This window comes from Nelumbo lutea, chromosome 7 (assembly GCF_056320005.1).
Source record: "Nelumbo lutea isolate HS-2025 chromosome 7, American lotus-T2T, whole genome shotgun sequence".
Classification (NCBI taxonomy): domain Eukaryota; kingdom Viridiplantae; phylum Streptophyta; class Magnoliopsida; order Proteales; family Nelumbonaceae; genus Nelumbo; species Nelumbo lutea.
The window spans coordinates 2941740-2956908 of NC_142690.1; the positions used below are offsets into that span (position 1 = coordinate 2941740).

Here is a 15169-nt window from a genome sequence, read left to right on the forward strand (position 1 = left end):
AAGCGGGTCCAATCTTCGGTGTAAGTTACTCAATTCTCCACTCTTCATTCTGTGTCCTCTTATGGGTGTATGGCTTACTAATTTGCTCTAGTTATATGTGTAGTTTTGGATTGCTCGAGGCGTTGCTATTTTCGGGGAGGGCTTTCCGACTATTGCGCCATCCTATTTTCTCCGTTTTCTGATAACAATGTAAGTATATAGGACACATCCCTTGCTTAATGGACATCCGTTTTCTTTTAATTCCTTCAGATAGGTGAGTGACTATTTCTCATCAAGCTTTGAGTGGTGGTTCTACCGGAAATTGGCCGCCATTCAAGATAGGGCTGTCAACGGGTGGGATCCGGGTCCGGTCTACGTAGAAGCACCTCCGAACGGATCATTAATTGGAACAAAATCATAGACCCAAAACCGTCCATTTTAACTTAAAATTTAGGTTGAAACAGTAACATTGGTTTAAAACCGAACCATTTAAGCTAAAAACCAAAACACCACTTTTCTTATTTAAATCGCAACTAAAATTTAAACATTAATCCTATATCGTTAATAAAATTGATAGAAAAATACTAAGTTACTTATATGTTAAAACGTTAAACACCTTTATTTATCTATCTATCAGATTCGACACTTTAAACCTATGATAAGAGAAAAACTATAAGAAAAGGAAGGAAATAATATATATGGCTAACAAAATAATCGGTTTTGGGCATGAATCGATTCGGGAGGGGCGAGAACCGGTACCGGCCCAATTATTTATTTCAACATAATCATGGAACCGGATCCTTTATAAATGGTTGGGTCCATTCGGACCAGACGGGTAGATCTAAAGCGTTGACAGCCCCTTGAAGAACACGAACAATGAGAGCGATTGTGCTGCAGCAAGGTTGGTATCCCGTTTTCTTCTCCCTTCGGACCTGTACTTCGAGGTAAGGACCTTTCAAGACCGCACTCGTTGTTCGTACCTTTCTGATTGAAGCATTTGATGTTGTCCTGCGAAGTTGATTTTGGATTCGCACGAATCGATGTTTGCAGGTTGTGGAGGTGACAATAATACCCTTGGTTCTTATGGGCTCAGGCACGAAGAATGCTCGACTTGCGGGCAAGATGCGCTACCTCTCGCGTCAATACCATAAGGAAGCCCTTCAACTCTTCGATGTAAATTTCTCAAATCTCCGGTTCATTCGGTGTTCTCTTGTGGTTGTTTTGGTTCCTGATTTGCCAGGGTTATATGCGTTGTTTTAGATTGCTCGGGGCGTTGCAAAATTTGGGGATGGCTTGCCGACTCCTGCGCCTTACCATTGATTCCGGTTTCCGATATCAATGTAAGTATACGAAACATCCCATGCTTAATTGACTTCTTTTATCTTTTAATTTCGTAGGATAAGTGACTGGATGTTTTTGTGGGTGTGAAGGTTACTAATTGCTATGTTCCGGTAGTTGTGCATGTAACATTTCTTAAATTTTTAATACTCTTGACTGGCTTATTCAGGCATTGCGCTTTCAGGAAATTGCGTCCGCGGAGCTGATTCAAGCATTCGAATTGTTGCAGCAACCAACCACGGCTTCGCATACGCTGGAGTCCAGAATGAGCCACTCCCAACCCATTTCTTCTATATACACTCTTAAACCTTTTCTTCTCCACCTATTTGTGATTAGATATTCTTGACAGGTGAATGGCGTGGGCACGGAAAGGAGACTCGGAAGTGATACGGATTCGGAAGCGGCACAGGTATGTGATTGTTGAGAATGTCTGCATTCCTATATTTTAACACTTTTGGAATATAAATTTGCCGGTTGTGGAGGAGGCCATAATATCCTTGGTTCCTGTGGGCAGGCACAGAGAATGCTCGATTTGCAGGCAAGCTGTGCAAGCTCTCACGACTTTACCATAAGGAAGCGGGTCGAATCTTCGGTGTAAGTTACTCAATTCTCCACTCTTCATTCTGTGTCCTCTTATGGGTGTATGGCTTACTAATTTGCTCTAGTTATATGTGTAGTTTTGGATTGCTCGAGGCGTTGCTATTTTCGGGGAGGGCTTTCCGACTATTGCGCTGTTTTAGATTGCTCGGGGCGTTGCAAAATTTGGGGTTGGCTTGCCGACTCCTGCGCCTTACCATTGATTCCGGTTTCCGATATCAATGTAAGTATACGAAACATCCCATGCTTAATTGACTTCTTTTATCTTTTAATTCCGTAGGATAAGTGACTGGATGTTTTTGTGGGTGTGAAGGTTACTAATTGCTATGTTCCAGTAGTTGTGCATGTAACATTTCTTAAATTTTTAATACTCTTGACTGGCTTATTCAGGCATTGCGCTTTCAGGAAATTGCGTCCGCGGAGCTGATTCAAGCATTCGAATTGTTGCAGCAAACAACCACGGCTATGCATACGCTGGAGTCAAGAATGAGCCACTCCCAACCCATTTCTTCTATATACACTCTTAAACCTTTTCTTCTCCACCTATTTGTGATTAGATATTCTTGACAGGTGAATGGCGTGGGCACGGAAAGGAGATTCGGAAGTGATACGGATTCGGAATCGGCACAGGTATGTGATTGTTGTAGAATGTCTGCATTCCTATATTTTAACACTTTTGGAATATAACTTTGCCGGTTGTTGAGGTGGCCATAATATCCTTGGTTCCTATGGGCAGGCACGGAGAATGCTCGATTTGCAGGCAAGCTGTGCAAGCTCTCACGACTTTACCATAAGGAAGCGGGTCCAATCTTCGGTGTAAGTTACTCAACTCTCCACTCTTCATTCTATGTCCTCTTATGGGTGTATGGCTTACTAATTTGCTCTAGTTATATGTGTAGTTTTGGATTGCTCGAGGCGTTGCTATTTTCGGGGAGGGCTTTCCAACTATTGTGCCATCCTATTTTCTCCGGTTTCTGATGACAATGTAAGTATATAGGACACATCCCTTGCTTAATGGACTTTCGTTTTCTTTTAAGTCCTTCAGATAGGTGACTGACTATTTCTCCTCAAGCTTTGAGTAGTGGCTCTACCGGAAATTGGCCGCCATTCAAGATAGGACTGTCAACGGGTGGGATCCGGGTCCGGTCTACGTAGAAGCACCTCCGAACGGATCATTAATTGGAACAAAATCATAGACCCAAAACCATCCATTTTAACTTAAAATTTAGGTTGAAACAATAACATTGGTTTAAAACCGAACCATTTAAGCTAAAAACCAAAAAACCACTTCTCTTATTTAAATCGCAAACTAAAATTTAAACATTAATCCTATATCGTTAATAAAATTGATTGAAAAATACTAAGTTACTTATATGTTAAAACGTTAAACACCTTTATTTATCTATCTATCAGATTCGACACTTTAAACCTATGATAAGAGAAAAACTATAAGAAAAGGAAGGAAATAATATATATGGCTAACAAAATAATCGGTTTTGGGCATGAATCGATTCAGGAGGGGCGAGAACCGGAAGCGGCCCAATTATTTATTTCAACATAATCATGGAACCGGATCCTTTATAAATGGTTGGGTCCATTCGGGCCAGACGGGTAGACCTAAAGCGTTGACAGCCCCTTGAAGAACACGAACGATGAGAGCGATTGTGCTGCAGCAAGGTTGGTATCCCGTTTTCTTCTCCCTTCGGACCTGTACTTCGAGGTAAGGACCTTTCAAGACCGCACTCGTTGTTCGTACCTTTCTGATTGAAGCATTTGATGTTGTCCTGCGAAGTTGATTTTGGATTCGCACGAATCGATAGATTCTGCTAATGCAATTTCTGCCTTGTCATTGCAGGAACATTCTAATGGGTTCGCATTGTCAACTGCCGTATCAGAATGACTGCGACAGTGTAAGCCAACATCGGTTGTATCTGTTTAAATTTTTTATAAGGTGTTCCGTTGCTTTATTGTCGTTTTTGTGCTGGTGACTTTTTTCAGTTTTCTAATACTCCCCTTGGCTTGTATAGGCATTGCCACTCCCTTGAGATTGCGACATTGGAGCTGATTCAAGCATTCAAATTGGAGCAGTAGTCCGCCGAGGCCTCGCATACGCTGGAGTCCAAAAAAGCCGTACTAACCCATTTCTTCTTTATTCAATTCTAAACTATTTCTTGTCGACCTATTTCTGATTAGACATTCTTGACAGGTGAATGGCGTGAGTGCAAAGGAGACTCGGAAGTGATACGGATGCGGAAGCTGCACAGGTATGTGTTTTTCGTACAATGTCTGCATATCTAAATTATATCATTTTTGGAAGACAAGGTTGGTCGGTCGTGGCAGCGGATATAATATCCTTGGGTGTTATGGGTGCAGGCACGATGAATGCCCGACTTAGGGGCAAGATACATAACCTCTCGCGGAAAAACTATAAGGAAGCCGATCAACTCCTCGGTGTAAGCTTCTTAATTCTCAGCTTCATTTGGTGTTCTCGTTTGGGTGTATGGGTTAGTAAATTGCATTGGTTATATGCGTAGTTTTTGATTTCTCGTAGCGTTGCTACTTTTGGCGATCGACATAGTAACTCCTGTGCCTTACCGTTGTTCCTGGTTTTCGATATCAATGTAAGTATAGGAAACATCCCGGGCTTAATTCAGTTCCGTTTTCTTTTAATTCCGTAGGATTACTGAATGGATGTTTCTTGTGGGTGTGTGGGTTACTAATTGCTTTAATGCCATCGTTGTGTTTGTAAGTTTTCTGAATTTATTAATAATCCTCATTACCGACATGTTCATGCGTTGCCACTTCCAGGAGATTGCATCCGCGGGAGCCGATTCAAGCGTTCGAGTTGTAGCAGTGCACAGCCACGGCCTCGCATACGCTGGAGTCCAGAATGAGACACTCTAACCCATTTCTTCTGTATACACTCTTAAACTTTTTCGTCTCCACCTATTTCTAATTAGATATTCTTGGCAGGTGAATGGCGTGGGCGCGGAAAGAAGGCTCGGAAGTGAAACGGATTGGGAAGCGGCACGGGTATGCGTTTGTTGTAGAGTGTCCGCATCCCTAAATTTGAACATTTTTTGGAATATATGGCTTGCAAGTTGTGGAGGTGACCGTAATATCCTTGGTTCTTATGGGTGCAGGCACAAAGGAGGGTCGACTTGCGGGCAAGATGGGCGACCTCTCGCGGCAATGCTATAACGAAGCCGATCAACTCTCCGGTGTAAGCTTGTCAATTCTGAACTTCATTCGGTGTTCTCGTCTTGGTGTATGGGTTACTATTTTGCTTTGGTTATATGCGTAGTTTTAGATTGCTCGAGGCTTTGCTACTTTTGGCGATCGGCTTGCCGGCTCTTGCGCCTTACCATTGTTCCCGGTTTTCGATATCAATGAAAGTATTGGAAACATCCCGTGCTTTATTCAGTTCCATTTCCTTTTAATTTCGTAGGATAAATGACAGGATGTTGTTGCGGGTGTGTGGGTTAATAACTACTCAATTGCCGTTGTTTTGTTTTGTAACTTTTCATAGTTTATTAATAATCTTCATGACTGATACCTTCATGCATTTTCACTTATAGGAGATTGCATCCGCGGAGCTGATTCAAGCGTTCGAATTGTAGCAGTGATCAGCCAAAGCCTCTATTACGCTGGAGTCCAGAATGAGCCACTTTAACCCATTTCTTCTTTATTCCTTCTTAGACATTTTATTTCTCCACCTGTTTCTGATTAGAAATTCTTGACAGGTGAATGGCGTGTGCGCGGAAAGGAGACTCGAAAGTGATACGGATTCGTAAGCGGCATAGGTATGTGATTGTTGTCGAAAGTGTGCATCCCTACATTTTAAAATTTTTAGAAGAAAATGTTTGCCGGTCGTGGAGGTGACAATAATACCCTTGGTTCTTATGGGCGCAGGCACGAAGAATGCTCGACTTGCGGGCAAGATGCGCAACCTCTCGCGTCAATACCATAAGGAAGCACTTCAACTCTTCGATGTAAATTTCTAAAATATTCGATTCATTCGGTGTTCTCTTGTGGTTGTTTTGGTTCCTGATTTGCCTGAGTTATATGCGCTGTTTTAGATTGCTCGGGGCGTTGCAAATTTTGGGGATGGCTTGCCGACTCCTGCGCCTTACCATTGATTCCGGTTTCCGATACCAATGTAAGTATACGAAAAATCCCTTGCTTAATTGACTTCTTTTATCTTTTAATTCCGTAGGATAAGTGACTGGATTTTTTTGTGGGTGTGAGGGTTACAAATTGCTCTGTTCCGGTAGTTGTGCATGTAACATTTCTTAAATTTTTAATACTCTTGACTGGCATATTCATGCATTGCGCATTCATGAAATTGCGTCCGTGGAGTTGATTCAAGCATTCGAATTGTTGCAGCAACCAACCACGGCCTCGCATACGCTGGAGTCCAGAATGAGCCACTCCCAACCCATTTCTTCTATATACACTCTTAAACCTTTTCTTCTCCACCTATTTGTGATTAGATATTTTTGACAGGTGAATGGCGTGTGCACGGAAAGGAGATTCGGAAGTGATAAGGATTCGGAATCGGCACATGTATGTGATTGTTGTAGAATGTCTGCATTCCTATATTTTAACACTTTTGGAATATAACTTTGCCGGTTGTGGAGGAGGCCATAATTTCCTTGGTTCCTATGGGCAGGCACGGAGAATGCTCGATTTGCAGGCAAGCTGTGCAAGCTCTCACGACTTTACCATAAGGAAGCGGGTCCAATCTTCGGTGTAAGTTACTCAACTCTCCACTCTTCATTCTGTGTCCTCTTATGGGTGTATGGCTTACTAATTTGCTCTAGTTATATGTGTAGTTTTGGATTGCTCGAGGCGTTGCTATTTTCGGGGAGGGCTTTCCGACTATTGGGCCATCCTATTTTCTCCGCTTTTCGGATAAGAATGTAAGTATATAGGACACATCCCTTTCTTAATGGACATCCGTTTTCCTTTAATTCCTTCAGATAGGTGACTGACTATTTCTCATCAAGCTTTGAGTGGTGGCTCTACCGGAAATTGGCCGCCATTCAAGATAGGACTGTCAACGGGTGGGATCCGGGTCCGGTCTACGTAGAAGCACCTCCGAACGGATCATTAATTGGAACAAAATTATAGACCCAAAACCGTCCATTTTAATTTAAAATTTAGGTTGGAACAGTAACATTGGTTTAAAACCAAACCATTTAAGCTAAAAACCAAAAAACCGCTTTTCTTATTTAAATCGCAAACTAAAATTTAAATATTAATCCTATATCGTTAATAAAATTGATAGAAAAATACTAAGTTACTTTTATGTTAAAACGTTAAACACCTTTATTTATCTATCTATTAGATTCGACACTTTAAACCTATGATAAGAGAAAAACTATAAGAAAAGGAACGAAATAATATATATGGCTAACAAAATAATCGGTTTTGGGCATGAATCGATTCGGGAGGGGCGAGAACCGGAACCGGCCCAATTATTTATTTCAACATAATCATGGAACCGGATCCTTTATAAATGGTTGGGTCCATTCTGGCCAGACGGGTAGACCTGAAGCGTTGACAGCCCATTGAAGAACACGAACGATGAGAGCGATTGTGCTGCAGCAAGGTTGGTATCCCGTTTTCTTCTCCCTTCGGATCTGTACTTCGAGGTAAGGAACTTTCAAGACCGCACTCGTTGTTCGTACCTTTGTGATTGAAGCATTTGATGTTGTCCTGCGAAGTTGATTTTGGATTCGCACGAATTGATAGATTCTGCTAATGCAATTTCTGCCTTGTCATTGCAGGAACATTCTAATGGGTTCGCATTGTCAACTGCCGTATCAGAATGACTGCGACATTGTAAGCCAACATCGGTTGTATCTATTTAAAATTTTTCAAATACTCCCCTTGCGACTTGTACAGGCATTGCCACTCCCATGAGATTGCGACATTGGAGCTGATTCAAGCATTCAAATTGGAGCACTAGTCCGCCGAGGCCTCGCATACGCTGGAGTCCAAAATAAGCCGTACTAACCCATTTCTTCTATATTCAATTCTAAACTATTTCTTGTCGACCTATTTCTGATTAGACATTCTTGACAGGTGAATGGCGTGAGCGCAAAGGAGACTCGGAAGTGATACGAATGCGGAAGCTGCACAGGTATGTGTTTTTCGTACAATGTCTGCATACCTAAATTATATCATTTTTGGAAGACAAGGTTGGTCGGTCGTGGCAGCGGATATAATATCCTTGGGTGTTATGGGTGCAGGCACGATGAATGGATGTTTTTTGTGGGTGTGGGGGTTAGTAATTGCTTTAATGCCATTGTTGTGCTTGTAAGTTTTCTGAAATTATTAAAAATCCTCATTACCGACATGTTCATGCGTTGCCACTTCCAGGAGATTGGATCCGCGGGAGCCGATTCAAGCGTTCGAGTTGTAGCAGTGCACAGCCTCGGCCTCGCATACGCTGGAGTCCAGAATGAGACACTGTAGCCCATTTCTTCTGTATACACTCTTAAACTTGTTCGTCTCCACCTATTTCTAATTAGATATTCTTGGCAGGTGAATGGCGTGGGCGCGGAAAGAAGGCTCGGAAGTGAAACGGATTGGGAAGCGGCACGGGTATGCGTTTGTTGTAGAGTGTCCGCATCCCTAATTTTGAACATTTTTTGGAATATATGGCTTGCAAGTTGTGGAGGTGACCGTAATATCCTTGGTTCTTATGGGTGCAGGCACAAAGGAGGGTCGATTTGCGGGCAAGATGGGCGACCTCTCGCGGCAATGCTATAACGAAGCCGATCAACTCTCCGGTGTAAGCTTGTCAATTCTGAACTTCATTCGGTGTTCTCGTCTTGGTGTATGGGTTACTATTTTGCTTTGGTTATATGCGTAGTTTTAGATTGCTCCAGGTTTTGCTACTTTTGGCGATCGGCTTGCCGGCTCTTGCGGTTTACCATTGTTCCCGGTTTTCGATATCAATGAAAGTATTTGAAACATCCCGTGCTTTATTCAGTTCCATTTCCTTTTAATTTCGTAGGATAAATGACAGGATGTCATTGCGGGTGTGTGGGTTACTAACTGCTCAGTTGCCGTTGTTTTGTCTTGTAACTTTTCATAATTTATTAATAATTTTCATGACTGATACCTTCATGCATTTTCACTTACAGGAGATTGCATCCGCGGAGCTGATTCAAGCGTTCGAATTGTAGCAGTGATCAGCCAAAGCCTCTCTTACGCTGGAGTCCAGAATGAGCCACTTGAACCCATTTCTTCTTTATTCCTTCTTAGACATTTTATTTCTCCACCTGTTTCTGATTAGAAATTCTTGACAGGTGAATGGCGTGTGCGCGGAAAGGAGACTCGAAAGTGATACGGATTCGGAAGCGGCATAGGTATGTGATTGTTGTCGAAAGTGTGCATCCCTACATTTTAAAATTTTTAGAAGAAAATGTTTGCCGGTTGTGGAGGTGACAATAATACCCTTGGTTCTTATGGGCGCAGGCACGAAGAATGCTCGAGTTGCGGGCAAGATGCGCAACCTCTCGCGTCAATACCATAAGGAAGCCCTTCAACTCTTCTCTCAAATATTCGGTTCATTCGGTGTTCTCTTGTGGTTGTTTTGGTTCCTGATTTGCCAGAGTTATATGCGCAGTTTTAGATTGCTCGAAGCGTTGCAAATTTTGGGGATGGCTTGCCGACTCCTGCGCCTTACCTTTGATTCCGGTTTCCGATATCAATGTAAGTATACGAAACATCCCTTGCTTAATTGACTTCTTTTAACTTTTAATTCTGTAGGATAAGTGACAGGATGTTTTTGTGGGTGAGGGTTACTAATTGCTCTGTTCCGGTAGTTGTGCATGTAACATTTCTTAAATTTTTAATACTCTTGACTGGCATATTCAGGCATTGCGCATTCAGGAAATTGCGTCCGTGGAGTTGAATCAAGCATTCGAATTGTTGCAGCAACCGACCACGGCCTCGCATACGCTGGAGTCCAGAATGAGCCACTCCCAACCCATTCCTTCTATATACACTCTTAAACCTTTTCTTCTCCACCTATTTGTGATTAGATATTCTTGACAGGTGAATGGCGTGGGCACGGAAAGGAGATTCGGAAGTGATACGGATTCGGAAGCGGCATAGGTATGTGATTGTTGTAGAATGTCTGCATTCCTATATTTTAACACTTTTGGAATATAACTTTGCCAGTTGTGGAGGAGGCCATAATATCCTTGGTTCCTATGGGCAGGCACGGAGAATGCTCGATTTGCAGGCAAGCTGTGCAAGCTCTCACGACTTTACCATAGGGAAGCGGGTCCAATCTTCGGTGTAAGTTACTCAACTCTCCACTCTTCATTCTGTGTCCTCTTATGGGTGTATGGCTTACTAATTTGCTCTAGTTATATGTGTAATTTTGGATTGCTCAAGGCGCTGCTAATTTCGGGGAGGGCTTTCCGACTATTGCGCCATCCTATTTTCTCCGGTTTCTGATAACAATGTAAATATATAGGACACATCCTTTGCTTAATGGACATCCGTTTTCTTTTAATTCTTTCAGATAGGTGACTGACTATTTCTCCTCAAGCTTTGAGTGGTGGCTCTACCGGAAATTGGCCGCCATTCAAGATAGGGCTGTCAACGGGTGGGATCAGGGTCCGGTCTACGTAGAAGCACCTCCGAACGGATCATTAATTGGAACAAAATCATAGACCCAAAACCGTCCATTTTAATTTAAAATTTAGGTTGAAACAGTAACATTGTTTATAACCGAACCATTTAAGCTAAAAACCAAAAAACCGCTTTTCTTATTTAAATCGCAAACTAAAATTTAAACATTAATCCTATATCGTTAATAAAATTGATAGAAAAATACTAAGTTACTTAAATGTTAAAACGTTAAACACCTTTATTTATCTATCTATCAGATTCGACACTTTAAACCTATGATAAGAGAAAAATTATAAGAAAATGAAGGAAATAATATATATGGCTAACCAAATAATCGGTTTTGGGCATGAATCGATTCGGGAGGGGCGAGAACGGGAACCGACCCAATTATTTATTTCAACATAATCATGGAACCGGATCCTTTATAAATGGTTGGGTCCATTCGGGCCAGACGGGTTGACCTGAAGCGTTGACAGCCCCTTGAAGAACACGAACGATGAGAGCGATTGTGCTGCAGCAAGGTTGGTATCCCGTTTTCTTCTCCCTTCGGACCTGTACTTCGAGGTAAGGACCTTTCAAGACCGCACTCGTTGTTCGTGCCTTTGTGATTGAAGCATTTGATGTTGTCCTGCGAAGTTGATTTTGGATTCGCACGAATCGATAGATTCTGCTAATGCAATTTCTGCTTTGTCATTGCAGGAACATTCTAATGGGTTCGCATTGTCAACTGCCGTATCAGAATGACTGCGACATTGTAAGCCAACATCGGTTGTATCTGTTAAAACTTTTTATAAGGTTTTCCGTTGTTTTATTGCCGTTTTTGTGCTTGCGACTTGTTTCAGTTTTCTAATACTCCCCTTGGCTTGTACAGGCATTGCCACTCCCATTAGATTGCGACATTGGAGCTGATTCAAGCATTCAAATTGGAGTAGTAGTCCGCCGAGGCCTCGCATACGCTGGAGTCCAAAATAAGCCGTACTAACCCATTTCTTCTATATTCAATTCTAAACTATTTCTTGTCGACCTATTTTTGATTAGACATTCTTGACAGGTGAATGGCGTGAGCGCAAAGGAGACTCGGAAGTGATACGGATGCGGAAGCTGCACAGGTATGTGTTTTTCGTACAATGTCTGCATACCTAAATTATATCATTTTTGGAAGACAAGGTTGGTCGGTCGAGGCAGCGGATATAATATCCCTGGGTGTTATGGGTGCAGGCACGATGAATGCCCGACTTAGGGGCAAGATACACAACCTCTCGCGGAAAAACAATAAGGAAGCCGATCAAATCCTCGGTGTAAGCTTCTTAATTCTCGCTTCATTTGGTGTTCTCGTTTGGATGTATGGGTCAGTAAATTGCATTGGTTATATGCGTAGTTTTTGATTTCTCGAGGCGTTGCTACTTTTGGCGATCGGCTTACTAACTCCTGTGCCTTACCGTAGTTCCCGGTTTTCGATATCAATGTAAATATAGGAAACATCCCGGGCTTAATTCAGTTCCGTTTTCTTTTAATTCCGTAGGATTACTGAATGGATGTCTTTGTGGGTGTGTGGGTTACTAATTGATTTAATGCCATTGTTGTGCTTGTAAGTTTTCTGAATTTATTAAAAATCCTCATTACCGACATGTTCATGCGTTGCCACTTCCAGGAGATTGGATCCGCGGGAGCCGATTCAAGCGTTCGAGTTGTAGCAGTGCACAGCCTCGGCCTCGCATACGCTGGAGTCCAGAATGAGACACTCTAACCCATTTCTTCTGTATACACTCTTAAACTTTTTCGTCTCCACCTATTTCTAATTAGATATTCTTGGCAGGTGAATGGCGTGGGCGCGGAAAGAAGGCTCGGAAGTGAAACGGATTGGGAAGCGGCACGGGTATGCGTTTGTTGTAGAGTGTCCGCATCCCTAAATTTGAACATATTTTGGAATATATGGCTTGCAAGTTGTGGAGGTGACCGTAATATCCTTGGTTCTTATGGGTGCAGGCACAAAGGAGGGTCGACTTGCGGGCAAGATGGGCGACCTCTCGCGGCAATGCTATAACGAAGCCGATCAACTCTCCGGTGTAAGCTTGTCAATTCTGAACTTCATTCGGTGTTCTCGTCTTGGTGTATGGGTTACTATTTTGCTTTGGTTATATGCGTAGTTTTAGATTGCTCGAGGATTTGCTACTTTTGGCGATCGGCTTGCCGGCTCTTGCGCCTTACCATTGTTCCCGGTTTTCGATATCAATGAAAGTATTGGAAACTTCCCGTGCTTTATTCAGTTCCGTTTCCTTTTAATTCCGTAGGATAAATGACAGGATGTCGTTTCGGGTGTGTGGGTTACTAACTGCTCAATTGCCGTTGTTTTGTCTTGTAACTTTTCATAGTTTATTAATAATCTTCATGACTGATACCTTCATGCATTTTCACTTTCAGGAGATTGCATCCGCGGAGCTGATTCAAGCGTTCGAATTGTAGCAGTGATCAGCCAAAGCCTCTCTTACGCTAGAGTCCAGAATGAGCCACTTTAACCCATTTCTTCTTTATTCCTTCTTAGACTTTTTATTTCCCCACCTGTTTATGATTAGAAATTCTTGACAGGTGAATGGCGTGTGCGTGGAAAAGAGACTCGAAAGTGATACGGATTCGGAAGCGGCATAGGTATGTGATTGTTGTCGAATGTGTGCATCCCTACATTTTAAAATTTTTAGAAGAAAATGTTTGCCGGTTGTGAAGGTGACAATAATACCCTTGGTTCTTATGGGCGCAGGCACGAAGAATGCTCGACTTGCGGGCAAAATGCGCAACCTCTCGCGTCAATACCATAAGGAAGCCCTTCAACTCTTTGATGTAAATTTCTCAAATCTTCGGTTCATTCGGTGTTCTCTTGTTGTTGTTTTGGTTCCTGATTTGCCTGAGTTATATGCGCAGTTTTAGATTGCTCGGGGCGTTGCAAATTTTGGGGATGGCTTGCCGACTCCTGCGCCTTACCATTGATTCCGGTTTCCGATATCAATGTAAGTATACGAAACATCCCTTGCTTAATTGACTTCTTTTATCTTTTAATTCCGTAGGATAAGTGACTGGATTTTTTTGTCGGTGTGAGGGTTACTAATTGCTCTGTTCCGGTAGTTGTGCATGTAACATTTCTTAAATTTTTAATACTCTTGACTGCCATATTCAGGCATTGCGCATTCAGGAAATTGCGTCCGCGGAGCTGATTCAAGCATTCGAATTGTTGCAGCAACCAACCACGGCCTCGCATACGCTGGAGTCCAGAATGAGCCACTCCCAACCCATTTCTTCTATATACACTCTTAAACCTTTTCTTCTCCACTTATTTCTGATTAGATATTCTTGACAGGTGAATGGCGTGGGCGCAGAATGGAAACTCGGAAGTGATACGGATTCGGAAGCGGCACAGGTATGTGATTGTTGTAGAATGTCTGCATTCCTATATTTTAACACTTTTGCAATATAACTTTGCCGATTGTGGAGGAGGCCATAATATCCTTGGTTCCTATGCGCAGGCACGGAGAATGCTCGATTTGCAGGCAAGCTGTGCAAGCTCTCACGACTTTACCATAAGGAAGCGGGTACAATCTTCGGTGTAAGTTGCTCAATTCTCCACTCTTCATTCTGTGTCCTCTTATGGGTGTATGGCTTACTAATTTGCTCTAGTTATATGTGTAGTTTTGGATTGCTCGAGGCGTTGCTAATTTCGGGGAGGGCTTTCCGACTATTGCGCCATCCTATTTTCTCCGGTTTCCGATAACAATGTAAGTATATAGGACACATCCCTTGCTTAATGGACATCCGTTTTCTTTTAATTCCCTCAGATAGGTGACTGACTATTTCTCATCAAGCTTTGAGTGGTGGCTCTACCGGAAATTGGCCGCCATTCAAGATAGGGCTGTCAACGGGTGGGATCCGGGTCCGGTCTACGTAGAAGCACCTCCGAACGGATCATTAATTGGAACAAAATCATAGACCCAAAACCGTCCATTTTAATTTAAAATTTAGGTTGAAACAGTAACATTGTTTATAACCGAACCATTTAAGCTAAAAACCAAAAAACCGCTTTTCTTATTTAAATCGCAAACTAAAATTTAAACATTAATCCTATATCGTTAATAAAATTGATAGAAAAATACTAAGTTACTTATATGTTAAAACGTTAAACACCTTTATTTATCTATCTATCAGATTCGACACTTTAAACCTATGATAAGAGAAAAACTATAAGAAAATGAAGGAAATAATATATATGGCTAACCAAATAATCGGTTTTGGGCATGAATCGATTCGGGAGGGGCGAGAACGGGAACCGACCCAATTATTTATTTCAACATAATCATGGAACCGGATCCTTTATAAATGGTTGGGTCCATTCGGGCCAGACGGGTTAACCTGAAGCGTTGACAGCCCCTTGAAGAACACGAACGATGAGAGCGATTGTGCTGCAGCAAGGTTGGTATCCCGTTTTCTTCTCCCTTCGGACCTGTACTACGAGGTAAGGACCTTTCAAGACCGCACTCGTTGTTCGTGCCTTTGTGATTGAAGCATTTGATGTTGTCCTGCGAAGTTGATTTTGGATTCGCACGAATCGATA

The 15169-nt window shown here is 42.3% G+C and overlaps 3 long non-coding RNA genes across 3 annotated transcripts; all 3 read left to right on the forward strand.

Moving 5' to 3' along the window:
• The first annotated feature begins 1012 nt into the window (after window positions 1–1012).
• On the forward strand, window positions 1013–1716 carry LOC148844642 (uncharacterized). The gene is made up of 3 exons (XR_016102003.1): window positions 1013–1152; window positions 1240–1319; window positions 1487–1716. It is a non-coding gene; the product is annotated as an uncharacterized LOC148844642 (long non-coding RNA).
• Window positions 1717–5503: 3787 nt separating this feature from the next.
• Window positions 5504–6473, forward strand: LOC148844643 (uncharacterized). Its single transcript, XR_016101994.1, has 4 exons — window positions 5504–5717; window positions 5827–5906; window positions 5994–6073; window positions 6301–6473. It is a non-coding gene; the product is annotated as an uncharacterized LOC148844643 (long non-coding RNA).
• Window positions 6474–11449: 4976 nt separating this feature from the next.
• Window positions 11450–12441, forward strand: LOC148844644 (uncharacterized). The gene is made up of 4 exons (XR_016102010.1): window positions 11450–11547; window positions 11624–11681; window positions 11791–11870; window positions 12224–12441. It is a non-coding gene; the product is annotated as an uncharacterized LOC148844644 (long non-coding RNA).
• Window positions 12442–15169: the final 2728 nt, after the last annotated feature.